Source organism: Dasypus novemcinctus, chromosome 15, assembly GCF_030445035.2.
Source record: "Dasypus novemcinctus isolate mDasNov1 chromosome 15, mDasNov1.1.hap2, whole genome shotgun sequence".
NCBI classification, from domain to species: Eukaryota; Metazoa; Chordata; class Mammalia; order Cingulata; family Dasypodidae; genus Dasypus; species Dasypus novemcinctus.
The window spans coordinates 21,368,586-21,375,074 of NC_080687.1; the positions used below are offsets into that span (position 1 = coordinate 21,368,586).

The 6,489-nt window shown below is 40.9% G+C and overlaps 1 pseudogene; it reads left to right on the plus strand.

Moving 5' to 3' along the window:
* The first annotated feature begins 3,890 nt into the window (after positions 1 to 3,890).
* On the plus strand, positions 3,891 to 4,736 carry LOC101416919 (ADP/ATP translocase 2 pseudogene; annotated as a pseudogene).
* Positions 4,737 to 6,489: the final 1,753 nt, after the last annotated feature.

The following is a 6,489-nucleotide window of genomic DNA, read 5'->3' on the forward strand; positions in this document are numbered from 1 at the left end:
AGATCTGAAATCATTTCAGCCCTGACTTGCTGGCGCCCAGGCATCACTTCAAGCACACTGATGCAGCGCCCAGGGATATTCCAGAAGTTGGGTTATTAAACTATATTACGCACTCAGATTTATTCTGCAAGCTCCTGGGGCAGAAGATGACAACGCGGGAGAGTCAGGGCTTGAAGAGTCACTGGTTGGCCCCATTGATGAATGAAAAAAATGCTAACTAATGTCAAACTGAAAACTCAAATAAAATGGAGAGTTGGCCACACTGGATATTTCTTTTTTTTAATTTTCACAAAGAACTTACTTGTCGTCTCTACTATATAGCACACGGAGGGAGATGGCGCTATGTTTGCCAAGACCATGTGCATGTGCCTGTAGGGCCGTGGATAACTAAAGAACCACAAGAAATCAGCCATTCCTCCCATGCACCACACCGCATGCAATCCTACTTGTTTGACATCGCCTTCATCTTAACAGTAGATATAAAATATCAGAGCTTGGTTTGCAGAGTAGATCAAAGAATGATTGATTATTGCTGAAGGGACCTCTATTACCTAGGCAAAAAAGTGTAGGTTCATCTGTCAAGGAGCTTGGGAACCAGCTAGCAAGTGATGGATCTTTATCCTTGTGCCAGAGAGTTTCTGTATGCCCCTCCAGAAGTACTCTCCGCCCATCTCCCCCCTGCTCCCTGCCGCAGGAGGCTGATCCCATGAGCTGCTCTCTGGGTTCCAGATGGGTTTGGTCAAGGGGAGCTATTGTAGGATGGCACAGATAGAGAAAGTGGGGGGTCTATTTTCCTGGCTCCTTGTGCCATCATCTCAAGCTCACTGTGTCTTTCAACTGAAAGTCACTGTACCTCTCAAGGTGGCCCTTTCTACATGGCTTCCTTCCAGGATTTGGTAACTGCTACTCCCATCATCCTTTTGGTCCTAGGGATTGTAAGAGTGCCAATGTCACTGGTCCTGGAATAGTGCACTATATTTTCTGGTTTCCCTACGCACTGTCCCCCCTTTGAAAACAGTCCCTTTTAAAAAACCCATTGAAATCATCCAATCTGAGAAGCAGAAAGAAAAATGAAGAAAAGTGAACAGAGCCCTAGGAACCTGTGAGACTCCATCAAGCATACCACTATAAACAGTGGAAACCAGAAGGAAAAGAAAGAGAAAGAGGAGCAGAGAGAATAATCAGAGAAAGAATGGCTGAAAACTTCCCAAATTGAATGAAAGACATGAATACACACATGCAAAATGCTCAGCAACTCCAAACAGGGTAAGTCCAAAGAGACCACACTTGGGCATATTATAATCAAATCGTCAAATGTCACAGATAAAGAGAAAATTCTGAACACTGCACGAGAGAAACAAGGCATCACACACAAGGGATCCTCAAGAAGATTTAGCACTGATTTCTCATCAGAAACCATGAAGGCAAGAAGGCAGTGGAATGGCATATTTAAAGTTCTGAAAGCAAATTTTGCCAACTAAGAATTCTATATCCAGCAAAAATGAGGGAGGGATTAAGACATTGTCAGATAAACAAAAGCTGAGGGAGTTCATCACCACTAGATTGGCTTACCAGAGATGCTAAAGAAAGTTCCATAGTCTGAAAGGAAAGGACAAGAGACAATAGATCAAAGCCACATGAAGAAATAAAGATCTCCAGCAAGGGTAATGACATGGGGAAATGTAAATTCCAGGACTATAGTGTTTTTGCTTTCTAACTCCACCTTTTACTTCCCACAGGATTTAAGAGGCAGATGCATAAAATGTAATGATAAATCATGGATTTCAGACTTATCATGTATAAACATGTAATTTATGACAGGAACTACATAAAGGTGGAGGGATGGAGGGGTATAGGAACGTGGTTTGTGTATATACTATTGAAGTTAAGTTGGTACCAAATCAAATGAGATTGTTATGGATTTAGGACATTAAATTTAAGCCCCATGGTAAATACAGAGAAAATATTGGAATATATGTTAATTCATAGAGACAGAAAATAGAGCACAGGTTGCCTGGGACAGGGGGAATGAGGAGTTAATGCATAACTGCATACAAGGTATGTGGAGAGATGGGAAAGTTTAAGCAATGGTAGGTGGTGAGGGTACCACGATATTGTGAATGCAATTAATGCCACTGAATGCTCAGGAATGTTTGAGATGGGAATGTTTATTATAGATACATGCTCCCACAGATTTCAAAAAAAAAAAGAGCAAATAAAGTGACTGTGACAAGTAAATGTGATGCATGATTCTGGATGGAATCTTATAATGGAGGAGAAAGGCTAAAAAACGTATTATTGGGACTTATGAAACAATTGGAATACAGACTATGAGTTTAAGGTGGTTCCATAAGTGGACATCCTTGTTCCTAGGAAATACACATGGAAGTTTTCAGTGTCTAAAGAGCATGATGCATGCAAGTTACACTCAAGTGTTTAAAAAATTAATTGATTTAATTTTATACAGACAGATAGATGGACTGACAGATAGAATGACACAGCAAATGTGGCCAAATGTTAATGTTGGTGTATCTGGGTGTCTGGGGCTGGGGGTGGGGGATAAAGTAATGTTGGATTTCTCTGTGTGAGGTTTGTATTAGCCTTTTAATTTTCCTGTAAGTTTGAAAGAATTTAAAAAGGTAAAAAAACTGAATGAAATGATGTCTATGTTGAGTGAAATAAGCCAGACACAAAAAAGGCAAATATTGTATGATTCCATTTACATGAAATACTGAGAATGAGAAAATTCATATTTACAGAAAGGAGATGAAAGGGTAGCATGGCTGGCAAGGGGATGGGAATGGAATGGAGAGTTATTGCTCAATGGGTGCAGAATTTCTTTTGGGGATGTTGGAAAAGGTTTGGTAATGGGTGACAACGATGGTGGCATAATGTTGCAAATGTAATTGATATCACTGAATTATACACATAGAAGTTGTTGAGATGGGAAATCTTGTGTGGTATATATGTTACCACAATAATTTATTTAGTGGAAAGGCTGTATTGTTAGTAATTATCCTGATTGGGCCAATGTGCATAAACCAGGACGGTCTAGGTCAAACTGGGACTGCTGTCATCCTACCCACTGTTAAATTTAACTTTTTGGTGCCCCTTTCTCTCATTATTTGTTTTTTAATTGGTGGGAATGAATAGCCCACCAGCGTCACTTTTTAGACCATCTTTACTGATTTAAGGAAATCAAGTTCACATGATTTTTCTGCAAAAAAATACAAAGGGCATCATTGTTTTGTTTTTTCTCACTCAAGAGCAGTGATGGATGAGGAATATTTCTCTTTCATATTTATCATCTAAATATCTATGAAGTGGCATAGCACAGTGATTGAGTGGGATTTGGAGTCACATTTCCTGGATTCAAAACGTGAATCTACTACTCCCTCATTTCTTCATCTGTAAAATGGTCATAAGAAGAAAACTGACCTCATAGAGTCATTTTAAAGATTATATTAGAGAATTGAGCTGAAGACTTCATGCCTCACACATAATATGTGCTCAATAAGTGTTAGCTCTGGGTACTGCATAGGTCTGTGCGTCTAAAGGGTACAGAGTATCTATAGTCTATGTGTGTGCCATGTCCAGTGGCTGAGCCTCTCACAGCTACAGTGGAAAAGTCATATAGCATTTCTTCATCTCTCACATGGGTATATGAACACCCAATTTACATTCTGCTCACCCACCAATTGAATCCGAAGAGAAAGAAATGTCATTTTTAATAGATATGTGTTGTCTGTACAATTTAAAAACATAACACAATTTTCTCAGGTGTGTATTTAGCTGTAGCATCATGGGTATTTCAGCCCCAGAGCCCTGGAGTAGTCAAAGTCAGTTCTCAGCCCCACTGGGCATCTGCCTGCCTCCTCCTTCCTCTCAACATGACAGATGCCACTGGGTCCTTCGCCAAGGACCTCCTGATAAGTGGAGTAGCCATGGTCATCTCCAAGACCATGGCAGCGCCCAATGAGCGAGTCAAGCTGCTACTGCAGGTGCAGCACACCAGCAAACAAATCACTGCAGATAAGCAGAGCCAGGGCATCAAAGACTGGTTTGTAGCCCCAAGGAACAGGGAGTCCTGTCCTTCTGGCGCGGTAAACTGGCCAGTGTCATCAGGTGCTTCCCCACCCAAGTGCTCAACTTCGCCTTCAAAGATATATACAAACAGATCTTCCTGGGTGGCGTGGACAGAAGGGCCAGTTCTGGCATTACTTGGTAGGGAACCTGGCATCCAGTGTGGTTGTAGAGCCACATCCTTGTGTTTTGCCAGAATGGAAAGGGAATTCAGAGGCCTTAATGACTGCCTGGTTAAGATTTACAAATCCAATGGGATTAAGAGCCTGTACCAAGGTTTAAGTGTGCGGTACATGGTATCATCATCTACCCAGCTGCCTGCTTCGGTGTCTATGTCACGGCAAAGGGAATACTTCCAGATTCCAGGAATACTCACATCTTCATCAGCTGGATGATTGCACCATCTGTCTGGGCCCTGGCTAGGTTGACTTCCTGTCCATTTTGGTACTGTCCACATGATGATGCCTTCAGGGTGTAAAGGAACTGATAGCATGTACACAGGCTCACTCCTCTGCTGGAAGAAGATTGCTCGTGATGAAGGACCCACAGCTTTTTTCAAGGGCGCATGGTCCAGTGTTCTCAGAGTCACGAGTGGTGCTTTTGTGCTTGTCTTGTATGATGAAATCAAGAAGATCACATACATTATTTTCTAGCGCGTCTGCTCCCGTACCCCATGAGCAAGCATGTTGTGTTATGCACCATATCTTGAGCATTCTCAACAGATGGTTGACTGTCTAGCAATGGCAACTATTTACTGGTTGAAAACGGGAAGCAGTAATAGTCATCTGACCAATTTTCTCTTAAAGTCATTTCCATGATGATGACGATGATGATAGGACTCGATTATATTTTTTATTTCAGTCATTTCTAATAAATAACAAATTTGAAGAAATAAAAATATCTGAAATACAAAAAAAAAGTCATTAACCAGGTTTAAAGTGGATATTTTTCATAACAGCAAAGTATTGAGATCTCTCTTTGATATCCTCTAATGGTGTTGTTTTAATTTAGTTCTTTGAAAATTGACAAAAATGGCATCTATAAATATTTAAACATTGATTATATATTTGTATTTCAATTACCATTGTTTTAACTAGAAATCCATCATAGTGGAAGAAACATTTTTCATATTTGACAAATCAATTTTTAATTGAAAAAACCTAGAAAAATACTCTTATCCAACATAACGATATATATTTTGACCCCAATTTGCCCTTTACAAAGCACTTTAACATATTATATCAAACTTGATTTGTACAACCTCCGTTATTACCACCATCTTTTTAGAGTTTCTTGCCTTCTCAGGTATTTTTTCCTGTCTTTACCCCGACAAAACGTCACCATCGCACATCACAATCACTCCTTTGCATGCACATGCAACACCTTTGTCCCTCTTGCTTTTCTCGCACTCACTTGGCAAAACTCTAGTCCTGGTTGGACCCAGCTCACTGCCTACAACATGCCTATACCATCTCACGGAATGGCTTGAGAAGACCATACAACCTTGCTGTTTCTCTACCATTGCAAATTCTTTCCTCCTTGAACACTCAACACCTTCTTCTTGTCATGGCCTGGATCATCGTTTTACCCTCAGACATTCACTCATTCTTCATTCACCGCACAAATATTTGTTGAACATCTGCTACATAACTTGGCATTGTTCCAGGTGCTTGGGACATAGCAATAAACAGCCCAGACAAGAACCACTGCCTGTATGAAGTTTATACACAGGGTGGGGGAGACAATCATCAAAATAAATAGCATGTATAATATGTTGGTTGGTAATAAGTGTAATGGAAAAAAATAAAGAGGCATAGAATAGGGGATTCCATTTTATTAGGCAGTCACCAAGGGCTTTACTGAAAAGTTGGCATTTGCACAAAGAGCTGACACAAGTGAGGAAATGAGGTCCTTTAATTGAAGAGCAGTCCAGGCAGAGGAAACAGCAGGTACTGAAGTTCTGGGGTAGGATTAGAAAAGAGGTCATTGCAGCTGAAATGGACTGATTGAGGGGAAGTATACGTGGAAGATGCTGCAGGAGGGGAAATAAGGCCCCCGATTGTGCAGGGTCTTATGGACCTGTTCCCATGCACACCCAGTGAGAGGCTATCTGTTCCAAGAATTCGAGTGTGGCCACTTACCACCTGCTCTGATGATTTCATGGAACTCTCTTTTTGGAAGGGTGCAATTGCCTTCATATCATTTTCATGGATCAATTCCAAGGAGCAGCCAAAGCCACTTACTCAACACTAGTAGATACATTCCCACTTGCCAGTGAAAGCTTCCTATACACTGATACACACACACCAAGACAGGGCAAACCATATATATCTCCTCTGCTCAAAGTCACCCAATGGGTTCTCAGTGACAGAAGAATTAGGTCATTAACCGTCATCTAAGACCCTC